This window comes from Pelobates fuscus, chromosome 1 (genome assembly GCF_036172605.1).
Source record: "Pelobates fuscus isolate aPelFus1 chromosome 1, aPelFus1.pri, whole genome shotgun sequence".
In the NCBI taxonomy this organism is placed as follows: Eukaryota; Metazoa; Chordata; class Amphibia; order Anura; family Pelobatidae; genus Pelobates; species Pelobates fuscus.
The window spans coordinates 129419595-129441902 of NC_086317.1; the positions used below are offsets into that span (position 1 = coordinate 129419595).

At 38.2% G+C, this 22308-nt stretch overlaps 8 non-coding genes across 8 annotated transcripts; all 8 read left to right on the forward strand.

Annotated features, from left to right (window-relative positions):
• The first annotated feature begins 1060 nt into the window (after positions 1 to 1060).
• TRNAS-GCU (transfer RNA serine (anticodon GCU)) lies at positions 1061 to 1142 on the forward strand. Its single transcript has one exon. It is a non-coding gene; the product is annotated as a tRNA-Ser (tRNA).
• Positions 1143 to 2409: 1267 nt separating this feature from the next.
• Positions 2410 to 2491, forward strand: TRNAS-GCU (transfer RNA serine (anticodon GCU)). Its single transcript has one exon. It is a non-coding gene; the product is annotated as a tRNA-Ser (tRNA).
• A 592-nt stretch (positions 2492 to 3083) lies between these two features.
• On the forward strand, positions 3084 to 3165 carry TRNAS-GCU (transfer RNA serine (anticodon GCU)). Its single transcript has one exon. It is a non-coding gene; the product is annotated as a tRNA-Ser (tRNA).
• Positions 3166 to 4690: 1525 nt separating this feature from the next.
• TRNAS-GCU (transfer RNA serine (anticodon GCU)) lies at positions 4691 to 4772 on the forward strand. Its single transcript has one exon. It is a non-coding gene; the product is annotated as a tRNA-Ser (tRNA).
• A 1260-nt stretch (positions 4773 to 6032) lies between these two features.
• Positions 6033 to 6114, forward strand: TRNAS-GCU (transfer RNA serine (anticodon GCU)). The gene has a single exon. It is a non-coding gene; the product is annotated as a tRNA-Ser (tRNA).
• Positions 6115 to 7640: 1526 nt separating this feature from the next.
• TRNAS-GCU (transfer RNA serine (anticodon GCU)) lies at positions 7641 to 7722 on the forward strand. Its single transcript has one exon. It is a non-coding gene; the product is annotated as a tRNA-Ser (tRNA).
• Positions 7723 to 16300: 8578 nt separating this feature from the next.
• On the forward strand, positions 16301 to 16382 carry TRNAS-GCU (transfer RNA serine (anticodon GCU)). Its single transcript has one exon. It is a non-coding gene; the product is annotated as a tRNA-Ser (tRNA).
• A 594-nt stretch (positions 16383 to 16976) lies between these two features.
• On the forward strand, positions 16977 to 17058 carry TRNAS-GCU (transfer RNA serine (anticodon GCU)). The gene has a single exon. It is a non-coding gene; the product is annotated as a tRNA-Ser (tRNA).
• The last annotated feature ends 5250 nt before the right edge of the window (positions 17059 to 22308 follow it).

Genomic DNA, 22308 nt, shown 5'->3' on the forward strand with positions numbered 1-22308 from the left:
TGGCCGAGTGGTTAAGGCGATGGACTGCTAATCCATTGTGCTCTGCATGCATGGGTTAGAATCCCAACTTCGTCGACTTTTCTACAAAACTCTGTTCCTCAGAGAACTTTGTAAACTCACGTTACTGTCTGTGTTAGTCAACCGTCATTTATTTGCAAGGCTATTTTAATGGAGGGTCCAGGGAATTTTTACACCATAAATAGGCACAGAGTCGCATTCATGGCAGTTCCACAAGTTGGAAAAAAGCACCATTTTTCCCATTGATACCTATAGCATAACAATAATGCTTGTCTTAAAAACAACTTATTCAAACAAAAATTCACATTATTATCATCCCCAATTTTTAGCTGTAAAAATAATGCAAATTAGAGCTCAAATCAAAATTATTTTGATTGAGTCCAGAAAACAAGAGCACACCCTGTCTTTTCCTCACCTCGGCAAAGAGAATCCCATCTTCGTCGACTTTTCTACAAAACTCTGTTCCTCAGAGAACTTTGTAAACTCACGTTACTGTCTGTGTTAGTCAACCGTCATTTATTTGCAAGGCTATTTTAATGGAGGGTCCAGGGAATTTTTACACCATAAATAGGCACAGAGTCGCATTCATGGCAGTTCCACAAGTTGGAAATAAGCACCATTTTTCCCATTGATACCTATAGCATAACAATAATGCTTGTCTTAAAAACAACTTATTCAAACAAAAATTCACATTATTATCATCCCCAATCTGTAACTGTAAAAATAACGCAAATTAGAGCTCAAATCAAAATTATTTTGATTGAGTCCAGAAAACAAGAGCACACCCTGTCTTTTCCTCACCTCGGCAAAGAGAACCAATTTGCCCTGACACTTGACGGCAAAATCGACAGGAAAAAAGCACACATTTTTCCCCCCGATGTGTAGTGCATAACACTAAGGCTTGTCTTAAAAACAACTAACACAAACAAAAATTCACATTATTATCATCCCCAATCTGTAACTGTAAAAATAACACAAATTAGAGATACGGCCACCGTGCACTTCACCGACTGCGTCAAACAGCATGCGTGCGCCACTGTTAGACGAGGTGGCCGAGTGGTTAAGGCGATGGACTGCTAATCCATTGTGCTCTGCACGCATGGGTTCGAATCCCATCTTCGTCGACTTTTCTACAAAACTCTGTTCCTCAGAGAACTTTGTAAACTCACGTTACTGTCTGTGTTAGTCAACCGTCATTTATTTGCAAGGCTATTTTAATGGAGGGTCCAGGGAATTTTTACACCATAAATAGGCACAGAGTCGCATTCATGGCAGTTCCACAAGTTGGAAATAAGCACCATTTTTCCCATTGATACCTATAGCATAACAATAATGCTTGTCTTAAAAACAACTTATTCAAACAAAAATTCACATTATTATCATCCACAATCTGTAACTGTAAAAATAACGCAAATTAGAGCTCCAAATTAGAGTCCAGAAAACAAGAGCACACCCTGTCTTTTCCTCACGTCGGCAAAGAGAACCAATTTGCCCTGACACTTGACGGCAAAATCGACAGGAAAAAAGCACACATTTTTTCCCCCGATGTGTAGTGCATAACACTAAGGCTTGTCTTAAAAACAACTAACACAAACAAAAATTCACATTATTATCATCCCCAATCTGTAACTGTAAAAATAACACAAATTAGAGATACGGCCACCGTGCACTTCACCGACTGCGTCTAACAGCATGCGTGCGCTATTGTCAGACGAGGTGGCCGAGTGGTTAAGGCGATGGACTGCTAATCCATTGTGCTCTGCATGCATGGGTTAGAATCCCAACTTCGTTGACTTTTCTACAAAACTCTGTTCCTCAGAGAACTTTGTAAACTCACGTTACTGTCTGTGTTAGTCAACCGTCATTTATTTGCAAGGCTATTTTAATGGAGGGTCCAGGGAATTTTTACACCATAAATAGGCACAGAGTCGCATTCATGGCAGTTCCACAAGTTGGAAATAAGCACCATTTTTCCCATTGATACCTATAGCATAACAATAATGCTTGTCTTAAAAACAACTTATTCAAACAAAAATTCACATTATTATCATCCCCAATCTGTAACTGTAAAAATAACGCAAATTAGAGCTCAAATCAAAATTATTTTGATTGAGTCCAGAAAACAAGAGCACACCCTGTCTTTTCCTCACCTCGGCAAAGAGAACCAATTTGCCCTGACACTTGACGGCAAAATCGACAGGAAAAAAGCACACATTTTTTCCCCCGATGTGTAGTGCATAACACTAAGGCTTGTCTTAAAAACAACTAACACAAACAAAAATTCACATTATTATCATCCCCAATCTGTAACTGTAAAAATAACACAAATTAGAGATACGGCCACCGTGCACTTCACCGACTGCGTCAAACAGCATGCTTGCGCCACTGTTAGACGAGGTGGCCGAGTGGTTAAGGCGATGGACTGCTAATCCATTGTGCTCTGCACGCATGGGTTCGAATCCCATCTTCGTCGACTTTTCTACAAAACTCTGTTCCTCAGAGAACTTTGTAAACTCACGTTACTGTCTGTGTTAGTCAACCGTCATTTATTTGCAAGGCTATTTTAATGGAGGGTCCAGGGAATTTTTACACCATAAATAGGCACAGAGTCGCATTCATGGCAGTTCCACAAGTTGGAAATAAGCACTATTTTTCCCATTGATACCTATAGCATAACAATAATGCTTGTCTTAAAAACAACGTATTCAAAAAAAAATTCACATTATTATCATCCCCAATCTGTAAAAATAACGCAAATTAGAGCTCAAATCAAAATTATTTTGATTGAGTCCAGAAAACAAGAGCACACCATGTCTTTTCCTCACCTCGGCAAAGAGAACCAATTTGCCCGGACACTTGACGGCAAAATCGACAGGAAAAAAGCACACATTTTTCCCCCCGATGTGTAGTGCATAACACTAAGGCTTGCTTAAAAACAACTAACACAAACAAAAATTCACATTATTATCATCCCCAATCTGTAACTGTAAAAATAACACAAATTAGAGATACGGCCACCGTGCACTTCACCGACTGCGTCAAACAGCATGCGTGCGCCACTGTCAGACGAGGTGGCCGAGTGGTTAAGGCGATGGACTGCTAATCCATTGTGCTCTGCACGCATGGGTTCGAATCCCATCTTCGTCGACTTTTCTACAAAACTCTGTTCCTCAGAGAACTTTGTAAACTCACGTTACTGTCTGTGTTAGTCAACCGTCATTAATTTGCAAGGCTATTTTAATGGAGGGTCCAGGGAATTTTTACACCATAAATAGGCACAGAGTCGCATTCATGGCAGTTCCACAAGTTGGAAATAAGCACCATTTTTCCCATTGATACCTATAGCATAACAATAATGCTTGTCTTAAAAACAACTTATTTAAACAAAAATTCACATTATTATCATCCCCAATCTGTAACTGTAAAAATAACGCAAATTAGAGCTCAAATCAAAATTATTTTGATTGAGTCCAGAAAACAAGAGCACACCATGTCTTTTCCTCACCTCGGCAAAGAGAACCAATTTGCCCGGACACTTGACGGCAAAATCGACAGGAAAAAAGCACACATTTTTCCCCCCGATGTGTAGTGCATAACACTAAGGCTTGTCTTAAAAACAACTAACACAAACAAAAATTCACATTATTATCATCCCCAATCTGTAACTGTAAAAATAATGCAAATTAGAGCTCAAATCAAAATTATTTTGATTGAGTCCAGAAAACAAGAGCACACCCTGTCTTTTCCTCACCTCGGCAAAGAGAACCAATTTGCCCTGACACTTGACGGCAAAATCGACAGGAAAAAAGCACACATTTTTTCCCCCGATGTGTAGAGCATAACACTAAGGCTTGTCTTAAAAACAACTAACACAAACAAAAATTCACATTATTATCATCCCCAATCTGTAACTGTAAAAATAACACAAATTAGAGATACGGCCACCGTGCACTTCACCGACTGCGTCTAACAGCATGCGTGCGCCATTGTCAGACGAGGTGGCCGAGTGGTTAAGGCGATGGACTGCTAATCCATTGTGCTCTGCATGCATGGGTTAGAATCCCAACTTCGTCGACTTTTCTACAAAACTCTGTTCCTCAGAGAACTTTGTAAACTCACGTTACTGTCTGTGTTAGTCAACCGTCATTTATTTGCAAGGCTATTTTAATGGAGGGTCCAGGGAATTTTTACACCATAAATAGGCACAGAGTCGCATTCATGGCAGTTCCACAAGTTGGAAATAAGCACCATTTTTCCCATTGATACCTATAGCATAACAATAATGCTTGTCTTAAAAACAACTTATTTTAACAAAAATTCACATTATTATCATCCCCAATCTGTAACTGTAAAAATAACGCAAATTAGAGCTCAAATCAAAATTATTTTGATTGAGTCCAGAAAACAAGAGCACACCATGTCTTTTCCTCACCTCGGCAAAGAGAACCAATTTGCCCTGACACTTGAAGGCAAAATCGACAGGAAAAAAGCACACATTTTTCCCCCCGATGTGTAGTGCATAACACTAAGGCTTGCTTAAAAACAACTAACACAAACAAAAATTCACATTATTATCATCCCCAATCTGTAACTGTAAAAATAACACAAATTAGAGATACGGCCACCGTGCACTTCACCGACTGCGTCAAACAGCATGCGTGCGCCACTGTCAGACGAGGTGGCCGAGTGGTTAAGGCGATGGACTGCTAATCCATTGTGCTCTGCACGCATGGGTTCGAATCCCATCTTCGTCGACTTTTCTACAAAACTCTGTTCCTCAGAGAACTTTGTAAACTCACGTTACTGTCTGTGTTAGTCAACCGTCATTTATTTGCAAGGCTATTTTAATGGAGGGTCCAGGGAATTTTTACACCATAAATAGGCACAGAGTCGCATTCATGGCAGTTCCACAAGTTGGAAATAAGCACCATTTTTCCCATTGATACCTATAGCATAACAATAATGCTTGTCTTAAAAACAACTTATTCAAACAAAAATTCACATTATTATCATCCCCAATCTGTAACTGTAAAAATAACGCAAATTAGAGCTCCAAATTAGAGTCCAGAAAACAAGAGCACACCCTGTCTTTTCCTCACCTCGGCAAAGAGAACCAATTTGCCCTGACACTTGACGGCAAAATCGACAGGAAAAAAGCACACATTTTTTCCCCCGATGTGTAGTGCATAACACTAAGGCTTGTCTTAAAAACAACTAACACAAACAAAAATTCACATTATTATCATCCCCAATCTGTAACTGTAAAAATAACACAAATTAGAGATACGGCCACCGTGCACTTCACCGACTGCGTCTAACAGCATGCGTGCGCTATTGTCAGACGAGGTGGCCGAGTGGTTAAGGCGATGGACTGCTAATCCATTGTGCTCTGCATGCATGGGTTAGAATCCCAACTTCGTTGACTTTTCTACAAAACTCTGTTCCTCAGAGAACTTTGTAAACTCACGTTACTGTCTGTGTTAGTCAACTGTCATTTATTTGCAAGGCTATTTTAATGGAGGGTCCAGGGAATTTTTACACCATAAATAGGCACAGAGTCGCATTCATGGCAGTTCCACAAGTTGGAAATAAGCACTATTTTTCCCATTGATACCTATAGCATAACAATAATGCTTGTCTTAAAAACAACGTATTCAAAAAAAAATTCACATTATTATCATCCCCAATCTGTAAAAATAACGCAAATTAGAGCTCAAATCAAAATTATTTTGATTGAGTCCAGAAAACAAGAGCACACCATGTCTTTTCCTCACCTCGGCAAAGAGAACCAATTTGCCCTGACACTTGAAGGCAAAATCGACAGGAAAAAAGCACACATTTTTCCCCCCGATGTGTAGTGCATAACACTAAGGCTTGCTTAAAAACAACTAACACAAACAAAAATTCACATTATTATCATCCCCAATCTGTAACTGTAAAAATAACACAAATTAGAGATACGGCCACCGTGCACTTCACCGACTGCGTCAAACAGCATGCGTGCGCCACTGTCAGACGAGGTGGCCGAGTGGTTAAGGCGATGGACTGCTAATCCATTGTGCTCTGCACGCATGGGTTCGAATCCCATCTTCGTCGACTTTTCTACAAAACTCTGTTCCTCAGAGAACTTTGTAAACTCACGTTACTGTCTGTGTTAGTCAACCGTCATTTATTTGCAAGGCTATTTTAATGGAGGGTCCAGGGAATTTTTACACCATAAATAGGCACAGAGTCGCATTCATGGCAGTTCCACAAGTTGGAAATAAGCACCATTTTTCCCATTGATACCTATAGCATAACAATAATGCTTGTCTTAAAAACAACTTATTTAAACAAAAATTCACATTATTATCATCCCCAATCTGTAACTGTAAAAATAACGCAAATTAGAGCTCAAATCAAAATTATTTTGATTGAGTCCAGAAAACAAGAGCACACCATGTCTTTTCCTCACCTCGGCAAAGAGAACCAATTTGCCCGGACACTTGACGGCAAAATCGACAGGAAAAAAGCACACATTTTTCCCCCCGATGTGTAGTGCATAACACTAAGGCTTGTCTTAAAAACAACTAACACAAACAAAAATTCACATTATTATCATCCCCAATCTGTAACTGTAAAAATAACGCAAATTAGAGCTCAAATCAAAATTATTTTGATTGAGTCCAGAAAACAAGAGCACACCCTGTCTTTTCCTCACCTCGGCAAAGAGAACCAATTTGCCCTGACACTTGACGGCAAAATCGACAGGAAAAAAGCACACATTTTTTCCCCCGATGTGTAGAGCATAACACTAAGGCTTGTCTTAAAAACAACTAACACAAACAAAAATTCACATTATTATCATCCCCAATCTGTAACTGTAAAAATAACACAAATTAGAGATACGGCCACCGTGCACTTCACCGACTGCGTCTAACAGCATGCGTGCGCCATTGTCAGACGAGGTGGCCGAGTGGTTAAGGCGATGGACTGCTAATCCATTGTGCTCTGCATGCATGGGTTAGAATCCCAACTTCGTCGACTTTTCTACAAAACTCTGTTCCTCAGAGAACTTTGTAAACTCACGTTACTGTCTGTGTTAGTCAACCGTCATTTATTTGCAAGGCTATTTTAATGGAGGGTCCAGGGAATTTTTACACCATAAATAGGCACAGAGTCGCATTCATGGCAGTTCCACAAGTTGGAAATAAGCACCATTTTTCCCATTGATACCTATAGCATAACAATAATGCTTGTCTTAAAAACAACTTATTTAAACAAAAATTCACATTATTATCATCCCCAATCTGTAACTGTAAAAATAACGCAAATTAGAGCTCAAATCAAAATTATTTTGATTGAGTCCAGAAAACAAGAGCACACCCTGTCTTTTCCTCACCTCGGCAAAGAGAACCAATTTGCCCTGACACTTGACGGCAAAATCGACAGGAAAAAAGCACACATTTTTCCCCCCGATGTGTAGTGCATAACACTAAGGCTTGTCTTAAAAACAACTAACACAAACAAAAATTCACATTATTATCATCCCCAATCTGTAACTGTAAAAATAACACAAATTAGAGATACGGCCACCGTGCACTTCACCGACTGCGTCAAACAGCATGCGTGTGCCACTGTTAGACGAGGTGGCCGAGTGGTTAAGGCGATGGACTGCTAATCCATTGTGCTCTGCACGCATGGGTTCGAATCCCATCTTCGTCGACTTTTCTACAAAACTCTGTTCCTCAGAGAACTTTGTAAACTCACGTTACTGTCTGTGTTAGTCAACCGTCATTTATTTGCAAGGCTATTTTAATGGAGGGTCCAGGGAATTTTTACACCATAAATAGGCACAGAGTCGCATTCATGGCAGTTCCACAAGTTGGAAATAAGCACCATTTTTCCCATTGATACCTATAGCATAACAATAATGCTTGTCTTAAAAACAACTTATTCAAAATTATTTTGATTGAGTCCAGAAAACAAGAGCACACCCTGTCTTTTCCTCACCTCGGCAAAGAGAACCAATTTGCCCTGACACTTGACGGCAAAATCGACAGGAAAAAAGCACACATTTTTTCCCCCGATGTGTAGTGCATAACACTAAGGCTTGTCTTAAAAACAACTAACACAGATAGACGTTATGACGTGCTGACATGCGGACGTGCCCACGTGCGGTATCGTCGTGACGGAGGAGGAGGGGCAACCGCCGGCGAGGGGGATGGCGGGTGATGGCGGGCTTTGAAGCGGCCGCTCTCCGATGAGGCGTCTGCACTCCTGCCGGCATCCTCGCGTCAGCTTCGATGGTTCATCCTAGGAGGCATACACACCGCTCCCCCCCCCTCACATAGCCCTTAACTCAGCATACAATAACGGCAGTTCGCTTTTGCTGTGGCTCTGCCTCGGGTGAGACTTCTCTCCTCTCAAGTGAAGGTACTTTTCATTTTCTACGTGGTTGCTTTCTTTTTTTTTTTTTTTTTTGCCATAAAACTGCCACAAATCTGATATAACAAAAAGACTATTGGAAGGAACTGGGTTGTTTAGCCCCCAAGGACCAACATGGGTATTACCCCGCTCATTTCCTGAGACAGAAATTTGGATATATTATTCTTAACTGTGATTTTTTATTTCAGTTTTTTCCTTTTTTGGAGTGTTGGATGTTTGGAGCATTTGGCAGAATCAGTTTCAACCAATCTAACTTTCCTCACCTGTGGTCTATGAGGTTTTTTTTTTTTTTTCTGTCAAGAACCGGGTTTACTTCTTAGAGTGACAGGGGTTGTGGTTTCTTAACCTTAAGAATCTGTCCAAACGAGAAGTTGAGAGCGCTCCTAAACGTTTCCAGCCTATCATTGCTGTTTAAGGCTGCAAGTATTCAAAATAACCATGTGGGAGAACTTATGTTTCTTTTCTGAATAACGCAGCTGGGGCTCTCGACACTGCTAAAGCCTTGATGCGCACATTATAATTTTATACTTTGCAATTGTATATATCCTCTGCCTATATATCACATAATATAAGAGGCAATACAATACAACTGAATATGGCTTCAAAGAAATCCACTGAGAATAAATCCTCATCAAGAAAGGATAAGAGAGAGGTCTCACAGGACAAGTCATTAAATGCCTATTTCTCCCCTCAACATCACAAAAACCCGAAGTTGAAAGATAATGCTAATGACTCTACTCTTGATGCATGGGAACCCGAGGGGTTAACTACTATGGAAAAAGATCTAATTACCCCTACTTTATTACGCACTACTTTAAGATCGCATCTGGAAGAAATAAAGAATGAATTGGCGGTGACCGCGGCAGAAATAAAAATAGAATTTAAACAAGAGATAAATCTCCTTGCGGTCAATATCCAAAGGATGGAGGACCAATTTAAAGCAATTGACTTCCAAGTTAAATCTCTTACAGATGAGAATAAGAAGGCCCAAAGCAAGATCTTGGCCCTTGAAAATAAATTAATTGATTTGGAAGATCGCAGTCGTCGTAAGAATTTACGTTTTAGGAATATCCCGGAGAAAGATAGACAAGAAGACACCAAACAAATTCTGCTGGACTTTGTTGCAACATTGGGAATTCAGTTTGACCCACATGATCAAATAATAGAAAGGTGCCACAGGATATTCAAACCCCAATCTATGCAGAAAGATCTACCAAGGGACATTATTGCGTGTTTTTTTTCTTATGAATTCAAAGAATCAATTCTAAACTCTGTCAGAACTGGGCAAAGTAATTCTGGACGTTTCCAAAACATTCAGGTCTTTCGGGATCTATCGTATGAAACTTGTCAAAACAGGAAATTATTCAGCTCAGCAACCCAAATTCTCAGAGCTCATAACATAAGATATAGGTGGTTATATCCCCTAAAGCTGTCTCTGACACATGAAGGAAAAAGAGAGACTTTTGATTCAAATTCTGATTTACTTGAATGGTTGAGGGGCAAGAAATTACTATAGCAGATCCAGAGTGCTCTCTGGGGCTAGGGGGAGGGGGGGAGGGTGAATCAGGATGATTAATAGATAGGGCAGTTGTTTAACCATCTGACTTAGCTGTGTTTTTTTTTTTTTTTTTTTTTTTTTTTCTCAGGGTTTAGGTGTGTTAGGTTATTAATATGATTAGACAACAGGATTTTTGGAGTGGTGGTTGCTTAGTCTCCTGATATGTAGAGATGATAAGGGTATAATAATCGTATAATAAGTACAATAAGCGTAAAAAGCAATAGCACTACTACAGAATAATTTAACCAATTATTGCGGTCATCGCAAGGGTGTAAATAATAGATATAAAGTAAATTGGTTGTTTGCTGCAACATTTTGGGAATTTTGGACACTAATTGCTACACACTGTATAATGTCTACTAGCCTAATTGTACTACTATAACACTATTTTTTTTTTTTTTTTTTTTTTTGGAGGCCTATGCACAGATAGGTCGAAATAATATAATAGCACGATGTATTAATACAGGTATTGTAATTAATATTTCTCTATGGGGTTGAGTATGGGATAATATATGTAATAGCACTTATACAGAACAATTTAGCTAATTTGGACGACCCGAATGAGGTGATAAATAATGTATGTAATAGGTTTGATGCAGGCTAGATAGATGCTAATTGAGAGACACTATATAATGACTATAACGTCAATTTAACACTATTATAAAGAATTTGGGTCTGGTTTGTGTGTAGATATCCGGACACGAAGTAACACAAATGACACTTTTTTTTTTTTTTTTTTTTTTTTTTTTTGTATATTGTCTACATTTCTGTAAGATGCTAAATATTATACAAGGTGTGTAATGGTGTCACCATAGAACAATTTAATTATTATGGTCGACCTATTGACGGTGGCGCACAATGTATAGATTGTGCTTTCGACGAGGATAAGTGGCTTCCCATAAATATTTTGATATAATCGAACATAACTACACAATGAGATGCTAGGATCCTATAGATCTATAATAATGGATACTGTTCCGTGGTGATGATCACAACATAGTGTATCTAACAGCACTTTTATAGAATAATCAGATCTATGGTTATGGCCTAAAGTTGGGAATAAACCATTTAAGGATATCTGGCCCATCCAAAGATAACACCATGCAATATAAGGACATAGGGTTTTGATATAAATTAAATTTTCTATCACTACTCACTTTGCTTAAGTAGTGTAAGGCTTGGCCTAACCACTACCGAGTGGCAGGGGCAGACGGACAATCCTGTATCAGGAGTCCGTATGCTATGCCACTCGGATGTATAGCGGTATACAATAAAGGCTGATACGTATTGCGTTTATTACGTTTGAAATTAATTGAAATAATTGGAATCTTGTCTATTCGTTACTAGAAGAGGTCACTGTTTTATTCTCTATCTATTAGAAATAGCATGATCCTACGAGGCTGCCTATTTCCTTTTTTCCTTCCCCTTGCCTCTCGATGGGTTGCCCCTCTTGGTGTAGTACTACTACACTGTTTCCGTTGATTTCTATTGCAATCAGAAATCTACGGGTTAAAAAAGAGAAAAAAGAACTATGTTCTTTTTAAGTTTGTTTTATGTTGTGCATTGACGCTGAATCTACTACGAATTTATTCGGCGAGATTAGGCGCAATATGTTTGTTGTTGTGTTTTTCTTTGGGTGTTTTTTTTCTGTCCTTTTTCTTTAGAGCAAATGATACCCTTGACAAAGATATCTTATCTAATGATACTAAAGCTTTCCTGCCCCCAGACATCGGGGCGTTGATTAGTTTAATAGATGTGCAATTTTCAATAACTCCAGATGCTTAGGTTTTTATCACTGAATGTTCAGGGCATGAATACTAATAAAAAAAGGAGAAGACTATTCAATACTCTTAATGAGCACAATGTACAGGTGGCATTCTTACAAGAAACTCATTGGCTCAAGGACATCAAACAAAGATGGGGAGGGCATAAATACTCTAATATTGTCCACGCCTCACTAACAGAGAACAAAAAAAGAGGAGTTGCAGTTGTGTTTAATTGTAATATAGAGTTGGAAATTAAATATATTGAATTGGATCCAGAAGCGAGATCCATAATTATTGTTTGCATTATTGATAAAGTGACCTACACTCTTGTTAATGTCTATCTTCCGAATGTTGATCCTATGACTAAATTTGCTACCATAATGGACCGAGTCGATAAAGTATCAAAGGGACATTTAATCATAGCGGGGGATTTTAATTGCGTATGGGATCCTAAAATGGACAAGACGCATATTTCAAAAAAAAATTTGTGATAAAAGAACTATTAAGCAGGCTAAAAGACTTTACAATATTTCTAAACAATATAATATCCATGATATATGGAGACTATTACATCCCACTGATAAAGACTACTCTCATCAATCATGTGTGCACGGTACGTATGCTCGCATTGATTTCTGTCTCCTTGACGCAAATTCGATATCTTTGTGCAAGTCAATTGAAATCAGAGAGAGTCTATGGTCAGACCATAGCCTCATAATAATGGATCTTGGAAATAAATCCCCTATGGCCCGTACTACATGGAGATTAGACGATGCTCTTCTTAATGATTCAGACAATAAAAAGGAATTAACTCAATTATTAAATAATTTTTGGCTAGAAAATAGTTCCTCTGATACAACACCGGCAAATAATTGGTGTACACACAAAGCCGTTATGCGTGGTTACTTAATCAAATTAGCCCATAAAATGAGGGTTCTTAATGGTAAGACCCTGACCGATTTATACATTGAGTTTTATAATATATCGAAACTTAACAAACAGAAGCCATCTATAGAATTAAAAATTAAGCTAAATACTTTAAAAAAACAGATCAATTTGAAGGTTGAGCAAAAAATTAAATTAAATATTCACAAACTAAAATTAAACAATTATTATACGGGAAACAGGGCAAATAAAAATTTGACAAAAAGACTGCAAAACCACTATGCCAAAAATAGAGTCGAAAAATTGACAGATGGACAAAGGATCTATTCGACACCTTCTGCAATTGGGGAGAGATTTAATCAATTTTATGAGGACCTGTACAATCTCAAACTGTCTCCTAATTTAAACGATATTCAAAATTATCTAGCCTGTACCCAGATTCCTAAAGTTACACCGCAAGACCTAATAATTTTAAATAGGCCCATTTCGGAGGATGAAGTCAAATTGCAAATAAATAGACTTCCTATTAACAAAACTCCGGGACCAGATGGCTTTACGAATATGTATTATAGACAGATGCAGCCTCTATTAAGTAATCCTTTAACAGAAATGTTTAATCAAATAGCCCTAAATAAATCTTTTCCAGCTGAATTGTTGCAGGCGAATATTATTCCAATACTGAAACAAAATAAATTAAGCTCTGATCCCGGTAATTATAGACCCATAGCGTTAATCAATACAGACATGAAGCTATACGCGGCAATAATTGCCGATAGAATTAAGAAAATTATTTCGTCACTGATTCACCCTGATCAAATTGGATTTGTTCCAGGCAGGTTAGCATCCAACAACACCAGGAGAATAATCGACATTATAGATTGGGCCAATAGAAATGAGCTTCCCCTCCTGACCCTGTCATTAGATGCTGAGAAAGCATTTGACAGGGTCGGGTGGGGCTATCTCAGTGAAGCCCTTAAGGCTTTTGGACTCATGGGCTGGATACACAATGCCATCATGGCTCTCTATTCTTCTCCCTCCGCCAGAACTGTGGGTCCGAACATCACAGCAGGGTGGTTTTCACTCAAAAACGGTACGCGACAGGGATGCCCTCTTTCTCCTCTGTTGTATATTTTGTCTATAGAGCCATTGGCTATTAACATTAGGAACAATGCATTAATAAAAGGTGTACAAACCAATTCGTTGAATGCTAAAATATCTCTCTATGCGGACGATGCGCTACTTACGTTGACTACCCCTGAGTCGTCTTTAAAATTTTTAATGTTTGAGATCGATAGATACTCTGCTATCTCAAATTTCAAGCTAAATATAAATAAATCTACGGCAATGTTTATGAACTTGAATAATGAGATAGTAAATAGTTTAGTCTTAAGCTATAAATTTATATGGACCGATTCACAAATAAACTACCTGGGATTAGTTATAACGTCTAAAGTGTCAGAAATAATGGAGTGGAATATCTCGATTCTTATGAGAAATATGAACCTCAAACTTAGAAAATGGAGAAATCTAGAAAACTCCTGGCAAGGAAAAATAAACATCATTAATTCATATATTTTGCCTAAATGGCTATATTTGTTTTCCATGATTCCGCTTGGGGTTTCCAGACCTTGGCTGGCGATGATCCAAACATATTTCAACAATTTTATCTGGAATAACAAAAAAACAAGAATTGCCCAAAAGATCTTAACCAAAAAATTGACAAATGGAGGCCTACACTTCCCTAGTATTCTTTATAGTTATCATGCTAACATTATTAGGCATATATATCTCCTTCAGGACCCTAAACAGGTCTTGGAACCATGGTATATTATGGAGGCGAACGTGGCCCATGTAGACAAATTACAATATTTGATGTGGACAGCTACAAGTAAAAATTTAGTAAATTCGCCTATAAATAACTCAACGATACTATCGCAAATATTAGAAGAGTGGATACTAATTAAAAAAAAATTAGGCCTAATAAATATGATACCTAAGACATGTCCCTTGGATATATTCCAACTACTTATACAAGACTTTTCGTTAAAGAATTGGGTCTGCGCGGATAGAATAAGAATTGCAGAAATTATGCAGGGAGACAATATCCTACCCTTCCAGAATATTATTGATTCTCTGCATATTCCGCGCAGAGAAATTTTTACTTATCTCCGCATAAAAAACTTTATTCACAAAAACGTGATTAAATCATCTTCCATTTTTGCTAAAAAGTTAGAGGTCATATTTAATTCCCAATCTATTAATAAGATTATGTCTGCTGCAGCATCAATGTTGGAAGCTCTTAAGGAGTATCCCCACAGCTTGATTAAGACGTGGGAACAAGAACTAGAACTGCAAATTTCTCTGGATGATTGGAATGTCTCTTTGAGCCTGGTGAATAAATATATTCACTGTTTGAATCTGTCTGAATGCCACTTTAAAGTCCTCTACAGATGGTACTATACTCCGGCAAGATTGGCGAGAATGTTCCATAATTCTGATCCAACTTACTGGAGATGTGGTTCTCATCCAGGTACTTACATACATATTTGGTGGGCCTGTCCAGCTGTCAAATATCTATGGTCTTGGGCCTTTCATATTTTTACAACTGTGACTACTAATAGAATTACGGAGAATGCCGCTTCTGCTCTTTTACATCTAAACTTGTCATTTGATGCAAAAAAAGACATTTGTTTTGCTATTCATTGTTTAGTTGCTGTTAAAATTATCATAGCGAGACATTGGAAATCATCTAAGCCGTATAATAAACGGTTATTGATTGATCAGGTCCTGTTCCAAATATCTATGGAACACGAGATGATCAACAATGATAACTCGAAGAAAAAACAATGGTATGGTGATTGGCTGTATAAATATAAGATATTATTTTGCTCCTCCAATAGCCCTTCTTGATTATACTATTATTCGAAATTTAGCAGTTGATATATGGAAAGCGAGGAATATAGATAAGTGATAATAAAATACATATAAGCGAGTATTGAAACAAATCGATCATGTTGCTCTAGATTTGGTGTGGGGCTTTTATTGTCTGTGTTTTTGTTTCTCTTTTGTGATTGTAGACTATGTCCGTATGTGATATATACTGTGCTATAATTGAATACAAGACAAATCTTGATGATATATGATTTAATAGAATGCTATGTGATTCTGTATTTGTCTGTTAAACAAAATATGAGACCAGTATATTGTTGTATATGTAAAGGAAAAAATGTTCTAATAAAAAACTATATTAAAAAAAAAAAAAAAAAAAAACAACTAACACAAACAAAAATTCACATTATTATCATCCCCAATCTGTAACTGTAAAAATAACGCAAATTAGAGCTCAAATCAAAATTATTTTGATTGAGTCCAGAAAACAAGAGCACACCATGTCTTTTCCTCACCTCGGCAAAGAGAACCAATTTGCCCTGACACTTGACGGCAAAATCGACAGGAAAAAAGCACACATTTTCCCCCCCCGATGTGTAGTGCATAACACTAAGGCTTGTCTTAAAAACAACTAACACAAACAAAAATTCACATTATTATCATCCCCAATCTGTAACTGTAAAAATAACACAAATTAGAGATACGGCCACCGTGCACTTCACCGACTGCGTCTAACAGCATGCGTGCACCACTGTCAGACGAGGTGGCCGAGTGGTTAAGGCGATGGACTGCTAATCCATTGTGCTCTGCACGCATGGGTTCGAATCCCATCTTCGTCGACTTTTCTACAAAACTCTGTTCCTCAGAGAACTTTGTAAACTCACGTTACTGTCTGTGTTAGTCAACTGTCATTTATTTGCAAGGCTATTTTAATGGAGGGTCCAGGGAATTTTTACACCATAAATAGGCACAGAGTCGCATTCATGGCAGTTCCACAAGTTGGAAATAAGCACCATTTTTCCCATTGATACCTATAGCATAACAATAATGCTTGTCTTAAAAACAACTTATTCAAAAAAAAATTCACATTATTATCATCCCCAATCTGTAAAAATAACGCAAATTAGAGCTCAAATCAAAATTATTTTGATTGAGTCCAGAAAACAAGAGCACACCATGTCTTTTCCTCACCTCGGCAAAGAGAACCAATTTGCCCTGACACTTGACGGCAAAATCGACAGGAAAAAAGCACACATTTTCCCCCCCCGATGTGTAGTGCATAACACTAAGGCTTGTCTTAAAAACAACTAACACAAACAAAAATTCACATTATTATCATCCCCAATCTGTAACTGTAAAAATAACACAAATTAGAGATACGGCCACCGTGCACTTCACCGACTGCGTCTAACAGCATGCGTGCACCACTGTCAGACGAGGTGGCCGAGTGGTTAAGGCGATGGACTGCTAATCCATTGTGCTCTGCACGCATGGGTTCGAATCCCATCTTCGTCGACTTTTCTACAAAACTCTGTTCCTCAGAGAACTTTGTAAACTCACGTTACTGTCTGTGTTAGTCAACTGTCCTTTATTTGCAAGGATATTTTAATGGAGGGTCCAGGGAATTTTTACACCATAAATAGGCACAGAGTCGCATTCATGGCAGTTCCACAAGTTGGAAATAAGCACCATTTTTCCCATTGATACCTATAGCATAACAATAATGCTTGTCTTAAAAACAACTTATTTAAACAAAAATTCACATTATTATCATCCCCAATCTGTAACTGTAAAAATAACGCAAATTAGAGCTCAAATCAAAATTATTTTGATTGAGTCCAGAAAACAAGAGCACACCATGTCTTTTCCTCACCTCGGCAAAGAGAACCAATTTGCCCTGACACTTGACGGCAAAATCGACAGGAAAAAAGCACACATTTTTCCCCCCGATGTGTAGTGCATAACACTAAGGCTTGTCTTAAAAACAACTAACACAAACAAAAATTCACATTATTATCATCCCCAATCTGTAACTGTAAAAATAACGCAAATTAGAGCTCAAATAAAATTATTTTGATTGAGTCCAGAAAACAAGAGCACACCCTGTCTTTTCCTCACCTCGGCAAAGAGAACCAATTTGCCCTGACACTTGACGGCAAAATCGACAGGAAAAAAGCACACATTTTTTCCCCCGATGTGTAGAGCATAACACTAAGGCTTGTCTTAAAAAATACTAACACAAACAAAAATTCACATTATTATCATCCCCAATCTGTAACTGTAAAAATAACACAAATTAGAGATACGGCCACCGTGCACTTCACCGACTGCGTCTAACAGCATGCGTGCGCCATTGTCAGACGAGGTGGCCGAGTGGTTAAGGCGATGGACTGCTAATCCATTGTGCTCTGCATGCATGGGTTAGAATCCCAACTTCGTCGACTTTTCTACAAAACTCTGTTCCTCAGAGAACTTTGTAAACTCACGTTACTGTCTGTGTTAGTCAACCGTCATTTATTTGCAAGGCTATTTTAATGGAGGGTCCAGGGAATTTTTACACCATAAATAGGCACAGAGTCGCATTCATGGCAGTTCCACAAGTTGGAAAAAAGCACCATTTTTCCCATTGATACCTATAGCATAACAATAATGCTTGTCTTAAAAACAACTTATTCAAACAAAAATTCACATTATTATCATCCCCAATTTTTAACTGTAAAAATAATGCAAATTAGAGCTCAAATCAAAATTATTTTGATTGAGTCCAGAAAACAAGAGCACACCCTGTCTTTTCCTCACCTCGGCAAAGAGAATCCCATCTTCGTCGACTTTTCTACAAAACTCTGTTCCTCAGAGAACTTTGTAAACTCACGTTACTGTCTGTGTTAGTCAACCGTCATTTATTTGCAAGGCTATTTTAATGGAGGGTCCAGGGAATTTTTACACCATAAATAGGCACAGAGTCGCATTCATGGCATTTCCACAAGTTGGAAATAAGCACCATTTTTCCCATTGATACCTATAGCATAACAATAATGCTTGTCTTAAAAACAACTTATTCAAACAAAAATTCACATTATTATCATCCCCAATCTGTAACTGTAAAAATAACGCAAATTAGAGCTCAAATCAAAATTATTTTGATTGAGTCCAGAAAACAAGAGCACACCCTGTCTTTTCCTCACCTCGGCAAAGAGAACCAATTTGCCCTGACACTTGACGGCAAAATCGACAGGAAAAAAGCACACATTTTTCCCCCCGATGTGTAGTGCATAACACTAAGGCTTGTCTTAAAAACAACTAACACAAACAAAAATTCACATTATTATCATCCCCAATCTGTAACTGTAAAAATAACACAAATTAGAGATACGGCCACCGTGCACTTCACCGACTGCGTCAAACAGCATGCGTGTGCCACTGTTAGACGAGGTGGCCGAGTGGTTAAGGCGATGGATTGCTAATCCATTGTGCTCTGCACGCATGGGTTCGAATCCCATCCTTGTTGACTTTTCTACAAAACTCTGTTCCTCAGAGAACTTTGTAAACTCACGTTACTGTCTGTGTTAGTCAACCGTCATTTATTTGCAAGGCTATTTTAATGGAGGGTCCAGGGAATTTTTACACCATAAATAGGCACAGAGTCGCATTCATGGCAGTTCCACAAGTTGGAAATAAGCACCATTTTTCCCATTGATACCTATAGCATAACAATAATGCTTGTCTTAAAAACAACTTATTCAAACAAAAATTCACATTATTATCATCCCCAATCTGTAACTGTAAAAATAACGCAAATTAGAGCTCAAATCAAAATTATTTTGATTGAGTCCAGAAAACAAGAGCACACCCTGTCTTTTCCTCACCTCGGCAAAGAGAACCAATTTGCCCTGACACTTGACGGCAAAATCGACAGGAAAAAAGCACACATTTTTTCCCTCGATGTGTAGTGCATAACACTAAGGCTTGTCTTAAAAACAACTAACACAAACAAAAATTCACATTATTATCATCCCCAATCTGTAACTGTAAGAATAACACAAATTAGAGATTCGGCCACCGTGCACTTCACCGACTGCGTCTAACAGCATGCGTGCACCACTGTCAGACGAGGTGGCCGAGTGGTTAAGGCGATGGACTGCTAATCCATTGTGCTCTGCATGCATGGGTTAGAATCCCAACTTCGTCGACTTTTCTACAAAACTCTGTTCCTCAGAGAACTTTGTAAACTCACGTTACTGTCTGTGTTAGTCAACCGTCATTTATTTGCAAGGCTATTTTAATGGAGGGTCCAGGGAATTTTTACACCATAAATAGGCACAGAGTCGCATTCATGGCAGTTCCACAAGTTGGAAATAAGCACCATTTTTCCCATTGATACCTATAGCATAACAATAATGCTTGTCTTAAAAACAACTTATTCAAACAAAAATTCACATTATTATCATCCCCAATTTTTAACTGTAAAAATAATGCAAATTAGAGCTCAAATCAAAATTATTTTGATTGAGTCCAGAAAACAAGAGCACACCATGTCTTTTCCTCACCTCGGCAAAGAGAACCAATTTGCCCTGACACTTGACGGCAAAATCGACAGGAAAAAAGCACACATTTTCCCCCCCGATGTGTAGTGCATAACACTAAGGCTTGTCTTAAAAACAACTAACACAAACAAAAATTCACATTATTATCATCCCCAATCTGTAACTGTAAAAATAACACAAATTAGAGATTCGGCCACCGTGCACTTCACCGACTGCGTCTAACAGCATGCGTGTACCACTGTCAGACGAGGTGGCCGAGTGGTTAAGGCGATGGACTGCTAATCCATTGTGCTCTGCACGCATGGGTTCGAATCCCATCTTCGTTTACTTTTCTACAAAACTCTGTTCCTCAGAGAACTTTGTAAACTCACGTTACTGTCTGTGTTAGTCAACTGTCCTTTATTTGCAAGGATATTTTAATGGAGGGTCCAGGGAATTTTTACACCATAAATAGGCACAGAGTCGCATTCATGGCAGTTCCACAAGTTGGAAATAAGCACCATTTTTCCCATTGATACCTATAGCATAACAATAATGCTTGTCTTAAAAACAACTTATTCAAACAAAAATTCACATTATTATCATCCCCAATTTTTAACTGTAAAAATAATGCAAATTAGAGCTCAAATCAAAATTATTTTGATTGAGTCCAGAAAACAAGAGCACACCCTGTCTTTTCCTCACCTCGGCAAAGAGAATCCCATCTTCGTCGACTTTTCTACAAAACTCTGTTCCTCAGAGAACTTTGTAAACTCACGTTACTGTCTGTGTTAGTCAACCGTCATTTATTTGCAAGGCAATTTTAATGGAGGGTCCAAGGAATTTTTACACCATAAATAGGCACAGAGTCGCATTCATGGCAGTTCCACAAGTTGGAAATAAGCACCATTTTTCCCATTGATACCTATAGCATAACAATAATGCTTGTCTTAAAAACAACTTATTCAAACAAAAATTCACATTATTATCATCCCCAATCTGTAACTGTAAAAATAACGCAAATTAGAGCTCAAATCAAAATTATTTTGATTGAGTCCAGAAAACAAGAGCACACCATGTCTTTTCCTCACCTCGGCAAAGAGAACCAATTTGCCCTGACACTTGACGGCAAAATCGACAGGAAAAAAGCACACATTTTCCCCCCCGATGTGTAGTGCATAACACTAAGGCTTGTCTTAAAAACAACTAACACAAACAAAAATTCACATTATTATCATCCCCAATCTGTAACTGTAAAAATAACGCAAATTAGAGCTCAAATCAAAATTATTTTGATTGAGTCCAGAAAACAAGAGCACACCATGTCTTTTCCTCACCTCGGCAAAGAGAACCAATTTGCCCTGACACTTGACGGCAAAATCGACAGGAAAAAAGCACACATTTTTCCCCCCGATGTGTAGTGCATAACACTAAGGCTTGTCTTAAAAACAACTAACACAAACAAAAATTCACATTATTATCATCCCCAATCTGTAACTGTAAAAATAACGCAAATTAGAGCTCAAATAAAATTATTTTGATTGAGTCCAGAAAACAAGAGCACACCCTGTCTTTTCCTCACCTCGGCAAAGAGAACCAATTTGCCCTGACACTTGACGGCAAAATCGACAGGAAAAAAGCACACATTTTTTCCCCCGATGTGTAGAGCATAACACTAAGGCTTGTCTTAAAAAATACTAACACAAACAAAAATTCACATTATTATCATCCCCAATCTGTAACTGTAAAAATAACACAAATTAGAGATACGGCCACCGTGCACTTCACCGACTGCGTCTAACAGCATGCGTGCGCCATTGTCAGACGAGGTGGCCGAGTGGTTAAGGCGATGGACTGCTAATCCATTGTGCTCTGCATGCATGGGTTAGAATCCCAACTTCGTCGACTTTTCTACAAAACTCTGTTCCTCAGAGAACTTTGTAAACTCACGTTACTGTCTGTGTTAGTCAACCGTCATTTATTTGCAAGGCTATTTTAATGGAGGGTCCAGGGAATTTTTACACCATAAATAGGCACAGAGTCGCATTCATGGCAGTTCCACAAGTTGGAAAAAAGCACCATTTTTCCCATTGATACCTATAGCATAACAATAATGCTTGTCTTAAAAACAACTTATTCAAACAAAAATTCACATTATTATCATCCCCAATTTTTAACTGTAAAAATAATGCAAATTAGAGCTCAAATCAAAATTATTTTGATTGAGTCCAGAAAACAAGAG